The sequence below is a fragment of the Mustela lutreola genome, chromosome 8 (genome assembly GCF_030435805.1).
Source record: "Mustela lutreola isolate mMusLut2 chromosome 8, mMusLut2.pri, whole genome shotgun sequence".
In the NCBI taxonomy this organism is placed as follows: Eukaryota; Metazoa; Chordata; class Mammalia; order Carnivora; family Mustelidae; genus Mustela; species Mustela lutreola.
This window is the reverse complement of record NC_081297.1, coordinates 96,966,145-96,988,446: the sequence shown is the minus strand read 5'-3', so window position 1 is coordinate 96,988,446 and position 22,302 is coordinate 96,966,145. Positions and strand designations below refer to the sequence as shown.

General features: G+C 35.3%; 1 pseudogene; it reads right to left on the bottom strand.

The window, feature by feature from the left end:
- Window positions 1–1,711: 1,711 nt before the first annotated feature.
- LOC131839808 (NKG2-A/NKG2-B type II integral membrane protein-like) lies at window positions 1,712–6,029 on the bottom strand (annotated as a pseudogene).
- Between the last annotated feature and the right edge of the window lie 16,273 nt (window positions 6,030–22,302).

The window sequence follows — 22,302 nt, the reverse complement described above, 5'->3', positions numbered from 1 at the left end:
ATAGTTCCTTAAGGTAATGTCTGCTCTTTGAAGAGAAGGGAAAAACAAGTCATAAACTTGAGAGGAAATACTTATAAATCATTGTAAAAAAATAATAAAGAATTCTCAAAATACAGTAACAGGAAGTAAAAATATAGCCAAAATATTTCAAGTTACTAACATCAAAAAGCATACATTGATGGCAAATGAGTACAGGGAAAGATGCTTAACACTATTAATCTTAGGAAGATACAAATTAAAACCACTACATATCAGAATTCCTGTTCCAGCAAAATAGGAAACACTGTTCCCTATTCCCTCTACCAAATGCAACTAAAACCCCCTGGACATTTTATAAAAAAAAAAAAACAGCAGTTTCAAACAGGAGGTGAGAGAACTGACAGAACTGGGCACTCCAACCCCAAGGAATGACAGAGTGGTGAGCGCCCTAGATTTCTCTTTCCATCCCATATCCCAGACTGGTGAGCAAACCACAGACACCAAAGGGTACTGACAGAAGTCCAAAAATGTTTTCTTTTTTCTGTCCAGTAAAAATAATGGGAAAGAGTCATGCTAGAAAGCCCCCCCAAAAAAAGAACCTAACTTCATTATTTCAATAAAAAACCATATCAAAAAATGGGCAGAAGATATGAAAAGACACTTCTCCAATGACCACATACAAATGGCTATCAGACACATGAAAAAATATTCATCATCACTAGCCATCAGGGAGATTCAAATTAAAACCACATTGAGATACCACCTTACACCACTTAGAATGGCCAAAATTAGCAAGACAGGAAACAACACGTGTTGGAGAGGATGGAGAGCAGAAAGGGGAACCCTCTTACACTGTTGGTGGGAATGCAAGTTGGTGCAGCCACTTTGGAGAACAGTGTGGAGATTCCTTGAGAAATTAAAAATAGAGCTTCCCTATGACCCTGCCATTGCACTACTGGGTATTTACCCCAAAGATACAGATGTAGTAAAAAGACGGGCCATCTGTACCCCCAATGTTTATAGCAGCAATGGCCATGGTCGCCAAACTGTGGAAAGAACCAATATGCCCTTCATTGGACGAATGGATGAGGAAGATGGGGTCCATATACACTATGGGTATTATGCCTCCATCAGAAAGGATGAATACCCAACTTTTGTAGCAACATGGATGGGACTGGAAGAGATTATGCTGAGTGAAATAAGTCAAGCAGAGAGAGTCAATTATCATATGGTTTCACTTATTTGTGGAGCATAACAAATAACATGGAAGACATGGGGAGACAGAGAGGAGAAGGGAGTTGGAGGAAATTGGAAGTGGAGGTGAACCATGAGAGACTATGGACTCTGAAAAACAACCTGAGGGTCTTGAAGGGGCGGGGGGTGGGAGGTTGGAGGGAACAAGGTGATAGGTATTAGGGAGGGCACGTATTACATGGAGCACTGAGTGTGGTGCAAAAACAATGAATACTCTTACGCTGAAAAGAAATTAAAAAAAAAAAAACAACACATTGACTATTCAGCAAAAATATCACCCAGGAATACAGGAGAAATCAAGATATTCTGAGATAAAGAAAAACTAAGAAGTTGTGTCACCTCTAGACCCACTCTGAAAGAACTACAAAAGGGAATTATCTAAACAGAAATTAAATAACAGAAGGAATCTTGAATCATCAGGAAGAAGGACACAACAAAAGAAAGAATAAAATAATCACTAGGTCTAATGAACTTTGCTTCACCTCTTCTGTTGTCTAAATTGCTTGATATTTAAAGCAAAATCATCAGCTGAAGCAAAACTGTAACATTCATTTGATTCCCAATGTAACTAGAGAAACATTTAAGACAATTATAGTAGAAATGAGACACAGTAAAAGGACATCAAGGAAGGTAATGCTCTACACTTTATTCGGAGTGCTGTGGGTTGTGACAGACTGTGTAGACTGATATATGTGTTTATAATTATCTATGTAAAGATATCTAATATCTATATGATTTACATGAAGCAGATTAGAACATACATAAGCTATTTATGCAGAAAAGGTCTACTTTGCTTTAAATTATGCTACATAAATTAGGTCATGATGTAGAAAAGTATAACCTTCACTTTTATTTTTTTTTATTAAAAGATTTTATTTATTTGAGAGAGAATGAGTGAGAGAGAGCATGAGCGAAGAGAAGGTCAGAGGGAGAAGCAGACTCCCCAAGGAGCTGGAAGCCTGATGCAGGACTCGATCCTGGAAGTCCGGGATCATAACCTGAGCCCAAGGCAGTCGCTCAACCAACTGAGCCACCCAGGTGCCCTAACCTTCACTTTTATATCACAGCATTGCAAATAAGACATCACCAAAAATAAATTATTACCGGATCATAAACACTAATTAAAGTTTAGAAAGAGAGAAAAGAAAGAGAAAGAAAGAAGAAAGCAAGAAAGAAAGAAAAGAGAAAAAAAGAAAAGATAAGAAAAGAAAAGAAAGAAGAAAATCTAAGAAAGTAATATAAGAATTATATTCATGGACTTTGAGTAACTTCTGAAATAGATTCAAAACAATCACTAACACCAGAATGATATATTGGACCATGGTAACAGTAAAATTCTGATCATTAAAAGACTTGAATAAAAATGCAAGACACAGCTATTTCCATCTCATAAACTCAAAAAACAGCTCATATTTAAAACAAGAAAAGGAATTCTAGAAGACAAAAGAAAACATCGGTCTGGGAGAAACGAGCAAAAGACACATCCAAGCCTTTCTCATGCTCACTGAAGAGATTATCCTAATGGCTCACAGCCCAGAAAAATTATATTGTCACATAGCCACCAAAACTTATTGTAATAATTTTTCTGAGACTACTGAGTTTTGGAACAAGGGATTTTTGTGCAATGTGTATTGACACAAAACACTAGGTAAATGTAGGGATAATTTAATATATTGAAAGTCACACATATCTGTGACCATGCAATTTCATACTAATGCTTAGAAGAAAATATATTATAATCAAATGCAAATATAATTATAATGTTACATTTATACATTATTATTTTGACAAATGCATTGTTTACATTCCACAAGTAAAATATACTATATATAATATACTACATAGTATGTAGTTATGTATAATAAATACAATATGTGGAAAAGACATAGAAAAGGCCTTTAATAAAATAACTATTCATAATACCTACATACTTAAAAGGAATCAAATTTCTGAGAATTGATTTTAAAATATCCTATTCATATAAGACAGCAGCAGTGAAAATACACAAACTATAGACAAGTGCAATAATATAGATGAATTACAAATATCACATGAGAACAAAAGGAGACACATATAATAATGCATACTGCATGATCCCATTGATATAAAGTCCAAAAATAAGCAAAGATATTTCACAATATTAAAATTGGTAGAACTAATAGAGTCTAAACTTCTTGAGATTTCATGATCTGATTTGTAATTATGTGGTTCTATCTTGTGATGAATGTGTAGAATCATATATTTAGTTTTCTTAATGTATGGTAAAAAAAAAATAGCTACTTCAGGCAATGGACATTATCAAATGTCATTAAAGTTATAAAAATATAAATAAAATATCACAGATTCAAACTATGGAATAGTAACAGACCTTAAAATAAATAAACTAGAAATATGTACAAATATATGAGTGAACCCTACAAATATAATATTAATGAAAAGCTTTTAATAAAATCAGGAAACATTTGAAATCTCACCATTTTCTCTTCATCATCTATGTAGAACAGTTTAGAGCTGTTAGAAGCACAGAACAACCAACTCTCATTCCATGATTTTCTTTCAGTCCTAATGTAATAACAACTGTTGGAATATGTAATCCACTCTTTTGGACAATGACATGCTGGAGAAAGAATATGAGGTCTTATCAATAAGGCTCTGAATACTAAAACTTGCAAATTTACAACTTGTATATGTATAAACAAATGTGTATACAACACATCACTTTACCCTCACAAGCTGGAAAAAATAAAACACACACACATTCCCAGAAGAGTTACATTTTCCCCACCCTAATTTATGTGCCCATATAAAGCAAACATATAAAATGTCTATCTCTACATGTCCTATGAGTCACTGAATAAAACAACTTTTTTGGAATTGCATATTGATTTATCCCTTGTCATTTTATAGCAAGTGGAAATTTGAGGCTATTGGTAACAATGGGTGGGTAATTTTTTACTTTTATTTTATTATTTATTTATTAATTTCAGAGAGAGAGAGCGCAAACAGGAGAGGCATAAGGAAAAAGGAGAGACTCTCAAGCAGACACCATGCTGAGTATAGAGCTGACATGGGAAAAAAATCCCACGACATTGAGATCACAACCTGAGCCAAACCCAAAGTCAGACGCTTAACTGACTGAGCCTTCTAGGCACTCCCGGTAAGGTGATTTTATTTTTTTAATAAGTTTTTTTTAAAGATTTTATTACTTATTTGACAGAGAGAGTGACAGCAAGAGAGGGAACAGAAGCAGGGGGGATGGGAGAAGGAGAAAGCAGGCTTCTTGCAGAGCAGAGAGCCCAATCCAGGGCTCAGTCCCAGGACCCAGGGATCATGACCTGAGCTGAAGGTAAATGCTTAATGATCTGCAACCCAGGCACCCTTGTCTCTAGTCTGGTGATTACAAAAGAGTATTTATTTCCTCATACTGTTGCATAAAAAGTAATACTCTCCCATATTCATTATTTCTGAAAACTTATTATGCAATTTTCTAATTCATTTTCCCATAAAACATCAACTATTTTCCTTGTCTAACTTAAGAAAGATAAAGTATAAATTATCCTAATATCAGAGTTTTGAAAATGATGTTCTATCTTTATGGGTCTTTGTTTCCAAGGAGGCTTTGTTCTGTATTTGTCCTTCAGTAACTAGAAAAATTAAAGCCATCCTCAGAAAACGTAATATTACACTAAATAAAACACAGTGATTTGAGTTTCTGAGTTTGAAGTTTGATATATTGTCTACAATGATAAAACTCTGTAATAAATCAATTTTACCCATAAAATTTGAATAAAACTTTGAACATGCAGGCAAAGATAGTTCAAAAGTTTTTAAAAAACCAAACTCATAGTCTTTTACAGTATTTGGTTTAACCAATCTCAAGAATTAATTTGTATATCTCAGTTTCTCTTATAGTTTGCATTGGAATTATAAAATCTGAATATATGTTTAATACTCTTTATAACTACTCTGTTATTTTTACTTTTGAGAAATTCAGAATAACCATTCCACACCTAGAGCATACATGCATTAAAATGAGGTAATACAATTCCATAATATTGTGTAACATTTCAAGGCAATTATGATCATTAAAGTGAAAAATTCCCTTGTAGTCTTTGAAACACTTACTTACAATGAATAATGGCTATTGTGACCACAGTGGACATCAAGACAAGGCAGATGATTCCCAGGATCCCAGCAATGAGCTTCCCTGAACATGAAGGTAAATAGTTGGAGGAGAAATGAAAATGCTGAGAAAGAATGGATGACAATAATCATTTAGGAAATTTATGTACAAGAAAACCAACAATGCACAGGGAGTCACATATAAAAATTTGGACCCCAAACTTGCATCTATCATTGTATTCTTCTCTCAGAATATGCCATTATATTGGCAGTAAATAGATTACCTCCATGAGATTGAATAAAGACCACGAATTACCACACTTCAACAAGATTCATCTTCAGATTTCAATTACAATACCATATTCCAGCCCCAAGCTCTGATCCACACAAATGAAAAATATGGGAGATCATTCCCTACTCATTCCCTGTACCCCTGCTCCCCAGGCACACATTCTAGGACAGTTACACTATGTCTGTCTTAAGTGTTTTACCTTTCCATTGGTAGTTCTTGTCATTCCCTTGAAGATCCCGAGAAGCATCTTGAAGAGTTAATTCTGCATACGTTATTTCTTGCTCAGTTCCCGAAATGACACTTTCAGTGCCCTTAGCTTTCACTTGCTGTCCTTTTGAACCCTTAACCTGAGTTCTGCATAGGTAACTCCTTGGTTATTCATCTCTGCAGCTGTGTGATGTCAGGCACAGGGCTGAATGGGACTGTACTGCAGGACTTGATGCACAGTGGGTGGGACAGTCACAGTGGGTGGAGTGTGTGGTGAGTGCTAGTACTCATCTGCTGTTGAACAATGTAAAATCTGGTACTAATTTCTGTGGAGCTTTAAAGAAGTGCTTCATGATGAAATAAGTGGTTTTTATAACGACATTCTCTGTTTGACACAATAGTATTGATTGGAAACATGTAAAGCATCAAGTTAGTGAAGAAGAAAAAGAATTCAGGAATAATATTGTCCTCATTAATAAAGATTCCACAGAACAGGTCAACACTATCAGAATAACTGGATTAATATTTAAATGCTGCATTAGAAAGAAAATACTGCACCAGTTTTTTTTACAAGTTTTAAATCCATTATTAATTTAAAAGAAATTGAGTCCCCTAGATTAGGAGCTATTAATTTTAGCACACATAGGATATTCCCATATTCCCATTTCCTGTAGTAAATGACTTTTATTTGGGACTTAGATTTCTTTATTAAAGGGTTGTGTAGTGTTATAAAGTGGTCTTTTACTTTGAGTAATTGTGGAATTTTGAGAAATCATTAAATTTTGAGAAATATTTTATATGTTGAAAAATGTTACATGACATAATAAAGTCTGAACAATAATGAAAACCAAAAAACCAAAAAACTATTTTTAAAAGTACTGATTTGGGGCAGCTGGGTGGCTCAGTGGGTAAAGCCTCTGCCTTCGGCTCAGATCATGATCCCAGGGTCCTGGGATCAAGCTCCACATCAGGAAGCCTGGAAGCTTCCTGAAGCCTGCTTCTTCCTTCTCTCTCTGCCTGCTTCTCTGCCTACTTGTGAGCTCTGTCTGTCAAAAAAATAAATAAAATCTTAAAAAATAAAAAGTTCTGATTTAACACCAGAAATTGACAACTGATTTAATGGTAAGGATGTGAAAAGATACAATGGTAGATAAAAGTGTAGATCATTTACAGAACACTGTTGGTACAAACTTCCAGAAAGACCTAAGAATGTCAAAGGCAGTAAGGATGTTTAGTTGTGTAAGGAATTCTAATAAATGAAATGAATATAATTTCATAATTCAGTCAATGAGCTCCGCAGTCAGTGAAATCTGGAATTACTCCTGGCTCTCAAATTTACAAATTATGACATTTAAGAAGTTACTTCCTGTCTAGCTACCGAGTTTACGCTAACCTAAAAGGGGAATTGAAATGTATAAAATATAATGAATTTAAAGCACTTAATATTCCATCCAGCTTTTCTAAGCTCTCAATACTATATTAGTTATTTTAAGTATTTTTAATACAATAGTTATAGTATCATTACTGATTCATATCCTTTAAAGCATGTAACATAATCCTCTAGACAAGAATACCTTTCAGTATTAAATATCTTTTTTTGCTAATTTTTTTTCAACTTTTTAAAAAAATTTATTCTTTCATATACTTACATTTAAATAAGCATTTTCCGGAAGGTACCTCATCTTGCTTTTCATGATCGAACTGCTTTCATTTATCAAAGCAAGTATATGAGGAATTACATTTGACTTTTATGATTGAAGGCTTTATTTTAAGAAATTATTTTTTCAAATAGTTATATAATTCTAGTTAGTTGATGTATAGTATGATACTGGTTTCAGGAGTAGAATTTAGTAATTCATCATTTACATATAATCCCCAATGCTCATCACTACAAATGCCCTCTTTAATACCCATCACACATTTAGCCCATCCCCTGGCCACCTCCCTTCCAGCAAACTTCAGTTTGTTCTCTATAGTTAAGAATGTCTTATGGTTTGTTTTCTTTATTTTTCCCCATTCACCTTTGTTCATCTGTTTTAAGAATCTATTTTTAGAGACTGGAATAAATAGCAAATAATATGAGTAATAATATCTATATTGATGACAAATCCAAAATTAACTGTTCCTTCTCATGATGCTTATGGGATTTCTCTTGAAATTATATTTATTTGCAAGCACAATTATGTGCATGTATATGTACCTAATTAATTCTCCATAGGCAAGAATTTGCATATTTTAAGAAATTCTCCAGTGTTTTTCATATTCATTCTTGTCTGTTACCCTGGGCTGTTAGAATAAAGATACCAATGTTCTCTGTGATTTGACTGAATATTAGTTATGCCTCAGGTGTATCCCATCCAGCATCTGTATCTCCCACTAAGTGAGGCGGCTAAGAGACAGACAGCAGAGACGTGACACATACCTTCTGTTGGCCAGACAGTTATGCCTCTTCTAGTGAGAGACCAGATTCCTCTTGTAAACAGACAATATCTGTGGTATTCACAGATGACTGACTCTGTGAAAGCTCAGAGTGAGACAAAGTGGGAAAAGTAGATTTCTCATCAATGTGTCACTTAAATTTGAATAGGAAATTCTTACACTTGAGCTATTTTGAAGACTGTTTATCACACACCTCTAGAATGTACACACTTTCACTTTGTAGTGTGCCATTTCTTTTGTCCATTGGCAAGTGCTTCTGAGAAATTTTTATATTCCAGAAGACACTGGGGTCAGAGACTTGACTACCTAAGCTGTTAACTTGCTTCCCTCTGAATCACAAATACTGAGAACTTGGGCCTTGTGAAAAATATCTTACATGTTTAAGTTTCACTTTAAGACAAGTTTGGTAAATCTTCCATTAAGTATTTCTTTTTCTTGTGCCCTCGCTATGTCATTTCTATTGTACTGTAAATATTCTAAAATCAACATCCCCTTAACAGGTATTTGATAATATTTTACACTAATTCCGAAGAGTCACTACATTTTCAACTTTATTTTAACTGCCACAAAAAATCAGTTTCTGAATTTATCTTCTCAATGTTTTGCCTTAGTTTTAATATGCCTTCAATCCATTTTATTATTTGTAAATAAGTTATCTAGGTTCCTGCTGAAGAAGAAGAAACTAAATGCCCATGGGAAGGACACAATATTGAGCAATACAGAACAATAGCACCATTGCAGAGATTTGAATATTGAATAATTGCTCATCCTCCAATTATAACAAGTTTTTTCTATTTTAATAGGAATAATTTTATGAATGAAAAAAGCCTAAGTCTAACTATATAGGGGGAAAATGAATGTAATTTTGAGAATTTCAGTTAACTGACAAAATTGAGAGTGGAGAAAGTACATTTAAAACACAATTAGAGGATACATGAACATCCAAAGAAATAAAACATTAAATCTAAATTACTTAGCTTGCATCAGTGGAATTCTTTTCTGTTTTTACATTGTTGGATTTAATTTGTGAATAATTTTTGAAGATATTTGCATGTTTGTTTCTATTGGTCTATAATACTGGTTTAAATATTGGGGGTTTTTTTAGCAGAATTAGGTGATAATTTTTATTTTTATGTATTTGTAATGATATATAGCTGACATGCAATATTATAGTAGTTTCAGGGTCAGACAGAGTGATTCAACATTTATACACTTTGTGATATGATCATTGTGATAAAGCTCATTACCATATATCACCAAACAAAATTAATACAATGTTATTGACTATATTCCCTATGCTATAATCTCTATCCCTGTGACTTATTTATTTTACACCAGGAATTTACACCACTGACTTCCTTTCACCTATTTCATCCATTCCTCCAAGCCCTCCCCTATGGCAATCGCAGCTATAGTCTATATATGAGCCTGTTTCTGTTTTCTGTGTTTGTTTTTCAGTTCTACATTACCAGTTAAATCATACAGTATTTGCCTTTGTCTGTCTGACTAATTTCACTTACATAAAACCTTGTAGGTCCATCAGTATCGTCAAAAATGACAAAAATTTTGCTCTTTTTTAATCTCTGAGTAATATTCAATTGCATATATGTTGCTTTTGTGTATTCATTCATCTCTAGATGAACACATGGGTTCCTTCCATATCCTGACTATTCTAAGTAATACTGCAATAAACAGAAAGTGCATACACCTCCTCAAGTTAATGTTTTCATTTTCTTCAAATAGTTACCCTGAAATGGATTTTCTGGATGTTATGGTACTTCTGCTTTTAATTTTTTGAAGAACCTCCATATTGTTAGCCACTGTGACTACACGAATTTAAATTCCCACCAATAGTGCACAAGGTTCTCTTTTCTCCACATCCACGCCAATATTTGCTATTTCTTCCCTTTTAAATTCTGACAGGTGGGAGGTGAGATCTCATTGTGGTTTGTGTGATTTGCATTTTCCTGATGATTAGTGATGTTGAGGATATTTTCAAGTGTTGGTGGGGCATCTGCGTGTCTTCTTTGAAAGAATATCTATTCTGGTCTGTGCAATTTTTTAAAATTACTTGTTTGTCAATTGTCCAGTATTAAGCTGTTGGAATTCTTTATGTATTTTGAATGCTAACGTCTTGTTGGATATATCATTTGCAAATATATCTTCCATTCAGTAGGCTACCTTTTTGATTTGTTGATGGTTTCCCTGGCTATGCAAACCATTTTAATTTCATGTATTGTTTATTTTTTCATTTTGTTGCACTTCCCTAAAAAGATCCAAAAGAATAAAGGTAAGCCCTATTTTGAAGGTTCTTTTTAATTAATAGATAATGTATTATTTGCTTCAGGGGTACACGTCTCTGAATCATCAGGTTTACACACTTCACAGCACTCAACATAGCACATACCCACCCTGATATCCATAGTCTAGCCACTTTATCCCCCCCCCCCAACCAGCAACCCTCAGTTTGTTTCCTGAGATTAAGAGTGTCTTACAGTTTGTCTCCCTCCCCAGTTACACCATATCTCACTTTTTTCCATCCCTGCCCCCCATGATGCTCCACTCAAATTCCTCATATTAGAGATATTGTATGATAATTGTCTTTCTCTGATTGACTTATTTCACTTAGCATGTCATCTATCCATGTCACAGCAAATGGCAAGATTTCTTTTTTTGATGGCTGCATATTATTCCATTGTATAGATATACCACTTCTTCTTTATCCATTCATCTGTTGACGGACATCAAGGTTCTGTCCATACTTTGGCTATTGTGCACATTGCTGCTATAAACATTCAGGTGTACATGCCCCTTAGAATCAATACATTTGTATCTTTAGGATAAATACCCAGTAGTGCAATTGCTGAGTTGTAGAGTAGCTCTATTTTCAACATTTTGAGGAACCTCCATGCTATTTTCCAGAGTGGTTGCACCAGCTTGCATTCCCACCAACAGGGTGGGAGGGTTCCCCTTTCTCTGCATCCTCGCCAATATCTGTCATTTCCTGACTTGTTAATTGTAGCCATTCCGACTAGTGTGAGGTGGTGTCTCACTGTGGTTTTGATTTGTATTTCCCTGATGCTGAGTGATATTGAGTACTTTTCAATGTTTCTGTTGGCCATTGGGTTGTCTTTGCCCAATGTCTGTTCATGCCCTCTGCCCATTTCTTGATTGGATTATTTGTTCTTTGGGTGTTGAGTTTGATAAATTCTCTAAGAATTTTAGACATTAGCCCTTCATCTGACATGTCATTCGCAAATATCTTCTCCCATGCTGTCAGTTGTCTTTTGGTTTTGTTGACTGTTTCCATTGCTATGCTAAAGCTTTTGATCTTGATGAAGGCCCAATAGTTCGTTTTCATCCTTGCTTCCCTTGCCTTTAGCAGTGTGTCTAGGAAGAAGTTGCTGTGGTTTAGGTCAAAGAGCTTGCTGCCTGTGTTCTCCTAAAGGATTTTGATGGATTTCTTTCTCACATTGAGGTCCTTCATCCATTTTGAGTCCATTTTTGTGTACGGTGTAAGGAAATGGTCCAGGTTCATTTTCCTGCATGTGGCTGTCCAATTTTCCCAACACCATTTGTTGAAGAGACTGTCTTTTTTCTATTGGACATTCTTTCCTGCTTTGTTGAAGATTAGTTGACCATAGAGTTGAGGGTACATTTCTGGGCTCTCTTTTCTGTTCCATTAATCTATGTGTCTGTGTTTTATTTTTTTTGCCAATTCTATACTGTCTTGATGATTACAGCTTTATAATAGAGTTTGAAGTCCGGAACTGTGATGCTGCCAGCTTTGGTTTTCTTTTTCAACATTCCCCTGGCTATTCAAGGTCTTTTCTGGTTCCATATAAATTTTAGGATTATCTGTTCCATTTATTTGAAAAAATCAATGGTATTTTGATAGGGCTTGCATTAAATGCATAGATTGCTGTAGGTAGCATAGACATTTTCACAATATTTGTTCTTCCAAACCATGAGCATGGAATTTTTTTTTATTTCTTTGTGTCTTCCTCAATTTCTTTCATGAGTTCTTTATATTTTTCCAAGTACAGATTCTTTGCCTCCTTGGTTAGATTTATTCCTAAGTATCTCATGGTTTTGGGTGCAATTGTAAATGGGATTGACTCCTTAATTTCTTTTTCTTCTGTCTTGCTTTTGGGGTTTAGAAATGCAACTGATTTCTGTGCTTGGATTTTACATCCTGACACTTTGCTGAATTCCTGTATGCGTTTGAGCAGTTTTGGAGTGGAGTCTTTAGGTTTTTGACATAAAGAATCATATCATCTTCAAAGCATGAGAGTTTGATTTCTTTGCCAATTTAGGTACCTTTAATTTCCTTTTGTTCTCTGATTGCTGAGGCTAGGACTTACAGTACTATGTTGAATAGCACTGGTGATAGTGGACCGCCCTGTGGTATCTCTGACCTTAGCAGAAAAAGTCTCAGTTTTTCCCCATTAAGGATGTTATTCGTTGTGGGTTTTTCATAGATGACTTTGATGATATTGAGATATGTACCCTCTATCACTACACTGTGAAATGTTTTGATCAAGAAAGGATGCTGTACTTTGTCAAATGCTTATTCAACATCTACTGAGAGTATCATATGTTTATTCTTCTTTCTTTTATCAATGTATTGTATCACATTGATTGATTTGTGGATGTTGAACCAAACTTGCACCCCAGGAATAAATCCCACTTGGTCATGGTGAATAATCCCTTTAATGTACTGTTGGATCTTATTGGCTAGTATCTCAGTGAGATTTTTTGCATCCATGTTCATCAAGGATATCAGTGTGTAATTATTTTTGGGTCTTTATCTGGTATTGGAATCACAGTAATGCTGGCCTCGTAAAATGAGTTGGAAGTCTTCCTTCCATTTCTATTTTTTTGGAACAGTTTCAGAATAGATATTAATTCTTCTTTAAATGCTTGGTAGAATTCCCCTGGGAAGACATCTGGCTGTAGGCTCTTCTTAGTTGGTGATTTTTGATGACTCTATCAATCTCCTTACTAACCAGTGGTTATGGGTCTGTTCAGGTTTTCTTCCTGGTTCAGTTGTGGTAGTTTACATGTCTCTAGGAATGTATCCATTTCTTGCGGATTGTCAAATTAGCTGGTGTATAGGTGCTCATAATATGTTCTTATAATTGTTTGTATTTCTTTGGTGTTGGTTGTGATCTCTCCTCTTTCATTCATGGTTTTATTTATTTGGGTCCTTTCTCTTTTCGTTTTGATAAGTCTGACCAGGGGTATGTCAGTCTTATTAATTCTTTCAAAGAACCAGCTCCCAGTTTAATTGATCTGTTCTACTGTTCTTCTGTTTTCTTTTTTATTGATTTCTGCTCTGATCTTTATTATTTCTCTTCTCCAGCTAGGTTTAAGATTTCTTTGATGTTCTTTCTCCAGCTCATTTAGGTGTAGGTTTAGATTGTGTACTTGAGAACTTTCTTCTTTTATTGCTATATATTTCCTCTCAGGACCACCTTTGCTGTGTCCCAAAGATTTTGAACAGTTATGCTTTCATTTTGATTTGTTTCAATGAATTTTTTAAATTCTTCTTTAATTTCCTGGTTTACCCATTCTTTAGTAGGATGCTCTTTTTCCTCCAAGTATTTGAGTTCTTTCCAACTTTCCTTTTGTGGCTAAGTTCTAGTTTCAAATCACTGTGGTCTGAAAATATGCAGGGAGTGATCCCAATCTTTTGGTTCCAGTTGAAACCTGATTTGTCGCCTAGGATGTGATCTATTCTGGAGAATGCCCATGTGCGGTAGAGAAGAACATCTATTCTGTTGCTTTGGGATGGAATGTTCTGAGTATATCTGTGATGTCCATCTGGTCCAGTGTGTCATTTAATGCCTTTATTTCCTTGTTGATCTTTTCTTAGATGATCTGTCCATTTCAGTGATGGGGTTGTTAAAGTCCCCTACTATTATTGTATTATTGTCTATGTCTTTCTTTGATTTTGCTATTAATTGGTTTATATAATTAGCTGTTCCCATGTTAAGGGTATATTTACAATTATTAGATCTTCTGGTTCACCAGATGCTTTAAGTATGATATAGTCTCCTTCCTCATCTCTTATGATAGTCTTGGGCTTAAAATCCAGTTTATCTGATATAAGGATTGCCACTCAAGCTTTATTTTGATGTCCTAGCATGGTAAGTTGTTTTCCACCCCCTCACTTTCAATCTGGAGGTGACTGTACGTCTAAAATGAGTTTTTGGTAGGCAGCATATCAATGGGTCTTTTTTTTTTTTAATATGCATTCTGATACCCTGTGTCTTTGGATTAGAACATTTAGCCCATGTATATTCAGGGTTGTATTGTCTGTAAGGTGACTATCACTGTATATTTCCTCTGTTCCTTTCTGGTCTGCTACTTTTAGGCTCTCACTTTGCTTTGACGACCACTTTCAATATTTCCTGTAGGGCTGGTTTGGTGTTTGCAAATTCTTTTAGTTTTTGTTTGACCTGGAAGCTTTCTATCTCTTTTTATTCTCAATGACAGCCTAGCTGGATGTAGTATTCTTGACTACATATTTTTCTTGTTTAGAGCTCTGAATATATCATGCCAATCCTTTCTGACCTATCAGGTCTTTGTGGATTGGTCTGCTGTCAATCTAATATTTCTGCCATTGGACATTATAGACTTCTTGTCCTGAGCTGCTTTCAGGATTTCCTATTTGTCACTAAGAATTGTAAATTTTACTATTAGATGATGGGGTGTGGACCTATTTATATTGATTTTGATGGAGGTTCTCTGGGCCTCCTGGATTTTGAGGCTTGTTTCCTTCACCAAATTAGGGAAATTTTCTGTTATAATTTGCTCCAATGGACCTTCTACCCCTCTCTCTCTTTCTTCTTCTTCTGGGATCTCAATTATTCTAATATTATTTAGTCTTATGGTATCACTTATCTCTCTAATTCTCCCCTTGTGACCCAGTAGTTGCTTATTTCTCTTTTTCTCACCTTCTTTATCCTCCCTCATTTGGTCTTCTATATCACTAATTCTCTCTTTTGCCTCATTTATCCTAGGAGTAAGAGCCTCCATGTTTTATTGTACTTCATTAATAGCTTTTTTATTTCAACTTGGTTAGATCTTAGTTCGTTTATTTATCCAGAAAGGGATTCTCTAGTATTGTCTATGTTTTTTTTTTTTTTTTTCCCAAGCCCAGCTAGTATCTTTATAATCATCATTCTGAACTCTAGATCTGACATCTTCCTAATACCTGTGATTGGTCCATAGCAGTTTGTAGTTCCTCTTATCCCCCTTTTTGAGGTCAGTTTTTCTGCTTTGTCATTCTTTCCAGAGAAGAATAAACGAATGAGAGAATCAAATGCTAAAAGGGTAACAATGACCTCAGAAAAACTATACATTAAGAACAAATCAGAAAAGATCCAAAACCAGAGTGAAAATAAATAAGCAAGCAAACCAACAACAGCAGCAAAACAAAACAACAACAACAACAACAACAAATATATATATATATATATATATATATATATATATATATATATATATAAAAAATCAGGCTGGTGAATAGAACAGACCGATAGACTTATAGACTTCATGGGGTGTATTTTGCTCTGTTTGAAAAAATTGGCTCCCCAAATTTTAAAGAACAAAAATCTTATATTTATATAAACTGAGGATAAATATGATGAAGCGATGAAATATGACTATAAAGATGAAAATTCAAAAAATATTTTAAAAAGGGAATTGATAAAATAAGAAGTTGGTTGAAAAAAGAAAATCTGAAAAGAAAGAGAGAATATGATCAGGTGGGAGAATAGAATGAAGTCATACACTAGATTTAGAGTATATTTAGATCTGTTAGAAGAAACTGTATCCCAAAATTTTGAAGAAATAAAAACTTAGTTGTATATAAAAGATGAGGTTAAATACAATAAAGGGAAAGGATATTACTATAAAAATGAAAACTAAAATATATTTTTTAAAAGGTATTAATAAGATGTTTATTAAAATAGGAAAGAGGAAAATTTTTAAAAATAAGGAAAGAAAAAAATAAAATTAAAAAAATTGTAACATTGAAAGACTAAAAATCATGGGAAAAAGCCATGAATTCTATGTGTTCCATTTCCCTAGCTCTGGATTTCCGTAGTTGTCATTGATTGGTGAACTTGGGTTTGGCTGCATGTTCTTGCTAATCTTCTGGGGGAAGGGCCTGTTGCAGTGATTCTCAAATGTCTTTGCCCCAGGCAGAATTGCACCACCCTTGCCAGGCTAAGCATTCTGCTCAGGTTTGCTCTCAGGAGATTTTGATTCCTGAATACTTTCCGTAGAGATTTGGAGGACAGGAATGAAGATGGCAACCTCCCAATCTCCAGCTGTAGGAACCAAGAGCTCAGGGCCCCACTCCTCAGTGTGCTCTCAGAGAAAAGCAGTCAATCCCTCCCATTTCCCTGGTCTGTGGCCGCACTCTGTGCTCACTGGCCTGTGACCAAGCACTTCTCTCTATGGTGCACGGCCCCATTTGGAGTCTCCAAACCCAGCAGATTCCTGCAGTGCTCCCATGTCACTCCTTCCAGAGGAGGAAGGTGAGTCTCCCTGGATCTGCCACTTGTGGGGTCCTTGCTCAAAGAGTAGTGGCCCTACTATGACTCGGATCATGTTCAAGATAACCTGAGCTGAAAACCCCTCCTTGGCTCTGTCTCTGCAACCAGCTTCCTTGCTCCAATACCTAGGTCTCTGCCAAACTCAGACACCCTCAGTCTTTCTGTGACCCTGAGGGTCCTGAGACTACAATGTCCCTGTGACGATTTTACCCTGTGTTTAGCCACTAGAAGTCTCTCCATAGAGTCGACTTCTAAAAGTTCTGATTTTGTGCTCCACTGCTCTCTCACTTGCCAGGAGCTAGTCCTTCCCCCTATGGTCTATCTTCCCAAATATTGCCTCAGATTCACTTCTCTGGATATCCTACCTTCCAGAAAGTGGTCGCATTTACATTTGTAGAATTGCTGCTATTCTATTCTTCAATCTGTTGAGTTTGTCAGAGTTCAGGATGGTTTGATAACTATCTAGCTGAATTTCTGGGACCAGACTAAACTTAAGTCTCCTTCCGCTCCACCATTTTGTTCCTCTCTGCCTCCAGTTTATTGTTTTGTTTTTTTTTTTTTTTAACACAATTTACTGAAGAGTTTCTTTTTTTTATTATTTATTTTTTATTTTCAGCATAACAGTATTCATTATTTTTGCACCACACCCAGTGCTCCATGCATTCCATGCCCTCTATAATACCCATCACCTGGAAACCCAACCTCCCACACCCTGCTCATTCAAAACCCTCAGATTATTTTTCAGAGTCCATAGTCTCTCATGGTTCACCTCCACTTCCAATTTCCCCCAACTCCCTTCTCCTCTCTAACTCCCCATGTCCTCCATGCTATTTGTTATGCTCCACAAATAAGTGAAACCATATGATAATTGACTCTCTCTGCTTGACTTATTTCACTCAGCATAATCTCTTCCAGTCCCATCCATGTTGCTACAAAAGTTGGGTTTTCGTCCTTTCTAATGGAGGCATAATACTCCATAGTGTATATGGACCACATCTTCTTTATCCATTTGTCCGTTGAAGGGCATCTTGGTTCTTTCCACAGTTTGGAGACCGTGGCCATTGCACCTATAAACATTGGGGTACAGATGGCCCTTCTTTTCACTACATCTCTATCTTTGGGGTAAATACCCAGGAGTGCAATGGCAGGGTCATAGGGAAGTCCTACTTTTAATTTCTTGAGGAATCTCCACACTGTTCTCTAAAGAGACTGCACCAACTTGCATTCCCACCAACAGTGTAAGAGGGTTCCCTTTCTCCACATCACCTCCGACACATGTTGTTTCCTGTCTTGCTAATTTTGGCCGTGCTAACTGGTATAAGGTGATATCTCAATGTAGTTTTAATTTGAATCTCCCTGATGGCTAGTGATGATGAACATTTTTTCATGTGTCTGCTAGCTATTTGTATGTCTTCATTGGAGAAGTGTCTGTCCATATCTTCTGCCCATTTTTTTTATATGATTGCCTGGTTTGTGTGTGTTGAGTTTGAGGAGTTCATTATAGATCCTGAATATCAACCTTTTGTCTGTAATGTCATTTGCAAATATCTTCTCCCATTCCGTGGGTTGCCTCTTTGTTTTGTTGACTGTTTCCTTTGCTGTGCAGAAGCTTTTGATTTTGATGAAGTCCCAAAAGTTTATCTTCGCTTTTGTTTCCTTTACCTTTGGAGACATATCTTGAAAGAAGTTTTTTTTTTTTTTTTTTAATTTTTTATTTTTTATAAACATATATTTTTTATATACATATATTTTTATCCCCAGGTCTGTGAATCACCAGGTTTACACACTTCACAGCACTCACCAAATCACATACCCTCCCCAATGTCCATAATCCCACCCCCTTCTCCCCAACCCCCTCCCCCCGGCAACCCTCAGTTTGTTTTGTGAGATTAAGAGTCACTTATGGTTTGTCTCCCTCCCAATCCCATCTTGTTTCATTTCTTCTTCTTCTACCCACTTAAGCCTCCATGTTGCATCACCACTTCCTCATATCAGGGAGATCATATGATAGTTGTCTTTCTCTGCTTGACTTATTTCGCTAAGCATGATACGCTCTAGTTCCATCCACGTTGTTGCAAATGGCAAGATTTCATTTCTTTTGATGGCTGCATAGTATTCCATTGTGTATGAGTTTTTGTGGCTGATATCGAAGAGATTACTGCCAATGTTCTCCTCCAGGATTCTGATGGATTCCTGTCTCACATTGAGGTCTTTTATCCATTTTGAGTTTATCTTTGTGTCCAGTGTAAGAGAATGGTTGAGTTTCATTCTTCTATATATAGCTGCCCAGTTTTCCCAGCACCATTTATTGAAGAGACTGTCTTTTCTCCACTGTATATTTTTTCCTGTTTTGTCAAAGATTATTTGACCATAGAGTTGAGGGTCCTTATGTGGGCTCTCTACTCTGTTCCACTGGTCTATGTGTCTGTTTTTATGCCAGTACCATGCTGTCTTGGTAGGCTCCTTTGGTTTTAAAGTCTAGTTTGTCTATATATTGCTACTCTCACTTTCTTTTGATGTCCACTTGTATGATCATTGCTTTCCCACCTCCTCAATTTCAATCTGCATGTCTAAAATGAATCTCTTGTATGTAGCATGTACATGGGTCTTATTTTTTGTTTGTTTATTTTGTTTTTGTTTTTGTTTTAATCCATTCTGACACTCTATATCTTGTGATTAGAGCATTTAGTCCATTAGTGTTTAATGTAATTATTGATAGATATGTATTTATTACCATACTATTACTTTTTTTGTCATTTCTGGAAAATTTTTCTCATGCATTCTTATGTCACTTTTGGCCTCTCCTTTGCATTTAAATTGTCCCCTTTAATATTTCTTGCAGGTTGTTTTAATTTTTATGAACACCTTTAATTTTTGGATGTCTGAAAAAATTATTTATGTCTTCTTCTACTTTGAATAATCGCTTTTATGGATAGAGTGTTCTTAATTGCATATTTTTTTCCCATTGAACACTATGAATATATCATGCCATTCCCATCTGCCTTGCAAAGTTTCTGTTGAGACACCTCTGGCTAGCCTTGTGGGTCTTTCTGTATAAGTTAAGTACTACTTTTGCTTTTGGTTTTGATTTTAAGATTTTTTTTTGTCATCATATTTTGCTAAATTAAATACAATATGTCTTAGTGTTGGCTTGCTTTTGTTGATCTTGATGGAAGTTTTCTGGGCCTCCTGGACCTGGACTGTAAAAATAGAAAAAGAAGAGCCTTACATAATGCTCTTCCAATCCAAGAAGCAGATCTAACAATTGTAAATTGTTAGCACATAACATGGGAACACCCAAATATATAACACAATTAGTAACAAACATTGATAATAACACAGTAATAGTAAGGGAATTTAGCACCACACAATGGACAGATCATCTAAACAGAAAATAAGCAAGGAAACAATGACTTTGAATGACACACTCGATTGGTTGGACTTAACAGGTATATTAAGAACATTCTATCCTAAAACAGCAGAATACACATTCTTTCCAAGTGCACATGGAATATTCTCCAGAATAAATCACATATTAAGTCACAAAGCCAGCCACCATAAACACAAAAACATTGGATTCATGCTATGTGCCTTTTCTGACAACAATTTTATGAAACTCGAAGTCAGCAAGAAAAAAAAAAATTGAAAAAACAAATACATGTAAGCCAAAAAAGCATGATATTTAACAATGAAGGGTCAACCAGGATATCAAAGAAGAAATTAAAAAAATGCATGGAAACAAATGAAAATGAGAAAACAGTTGTTCAGAACCTTTTAAGTAAGCAGAGAAAGACTGTTATATGGTTTCACTTATATGTGGAATATAAGGGATAGCACAGAGGACCATAGGGGAAGGAAGGGAAAATTGGGAAGAAATGAGAGAGAGAGAGAGAGAGAGAGAGACAAACCATGAAAGACTCTGGGCTCTAGGAAGCAAACTGAGGGTAACAGAGTGGAAGGAGGTGGGATTTGGTATAACCAGGTGATGGGTTCAACGAATAGTGGAGTACAAAAACAGAAACCTGGGAAAACCTACCATGTATTAAAGAAATTGACTTTGTTGTATAAAATTTCCTACAAAAACAACTCAGAAGCTCAGATGGCATCTGTAGTGAATAATGACACTTTGAAATATTGATCACCTCCCCTACCTATTATGGGACAGTTATATGTATTACATCCTACATATATTACAAATTCTGGAAGACACTGTTGCAAACTTTGCTTTGAATACTGCATAGTCTTGCATACTGCAAAGAAATTAACAGAAATTTTTCTTTTATATATACCAATATATTTATAACTTTTCAAGCCCTTATGACCTCCTCAAATACCCAGTTTTGCATCTAGTACTATTACCTTTAACCCTAAAGAATTTCCTTCCTTTAGCACCTCTTGCAGTGCAGGCTTGCTGATGATAGATGTTCCAAGTTTGTTGGAAAATGTCTTAATTTACCTTCATTCTGGAAGACTTTTAATGATATCAAATTGTGGACCAGAATATTCATTTTCTTGAAATGAATAATCTAGTATTTTCTCAATTTCATTATTTTTAATGAATTTCTGGGCATATAAAATATAGCTATTCTCTGAACACTCTCAATATTTTCTTTTTATTTCTTTTGGAAACATAACTACAATGTAATCACTTGTGACTTAGTTTTTATTTGTCTTACTTGGGTTTTCTGGGCTTCCTGAATTTAACTTGCTGTTTTTCAACAAATCTGAATTGTGTCAGTCATTATTTCTTCAAATATTTTTCTGCCAAATGTTCCCTGATTCTTTTAAGATCCTCATAACACATGTATCATAAATTTTGAGGTTATCACATTGGTCTACCTTTTATAAATTATTTTCTATCCTTCTCAGAGTGGATTATTATTCTTATACAAACCAGAGCATTTGGGGGGTACACAGATTTTTTTTACATGTTGCCGTAGAAGGAGCCAATACACACACACACACACACACACACCCCAATTGTAATTAAGTGCCTCATTAAAAGTTTGTCAGAGCAGAACATTTTAAATGTTCATAATGTATTTCATCCATGAGTTTACATTCATTAATTACCAGAAAAGAAAATTTTCAGATTAATAAATTTGTTACATCAGTTAGTCAGACACATCTCAGCCCTTCCTGCTGAGATGGGGAGTTAACAACTACTAAATTTTACATCAGTGCTCGCTTCGGCAGCACATATACTAAAATTTTACATAAAATTTCCAATATTTTTCTTCTACAGACTTATCTATCTCATGAAATATAATGAGAAAAATATTCCTACAGCTCTTATGGTAGATTGGGTTAATGCTCAATGAATCTACATCTCTTCCATATGGCCACTTTAAAAAGACTATACCTTGTAGACAATTAATAATGAGTTTGGTCAGGTGACTTGTTTTCACAATATAATGTGAGCAGAATGTGATAGAGTTT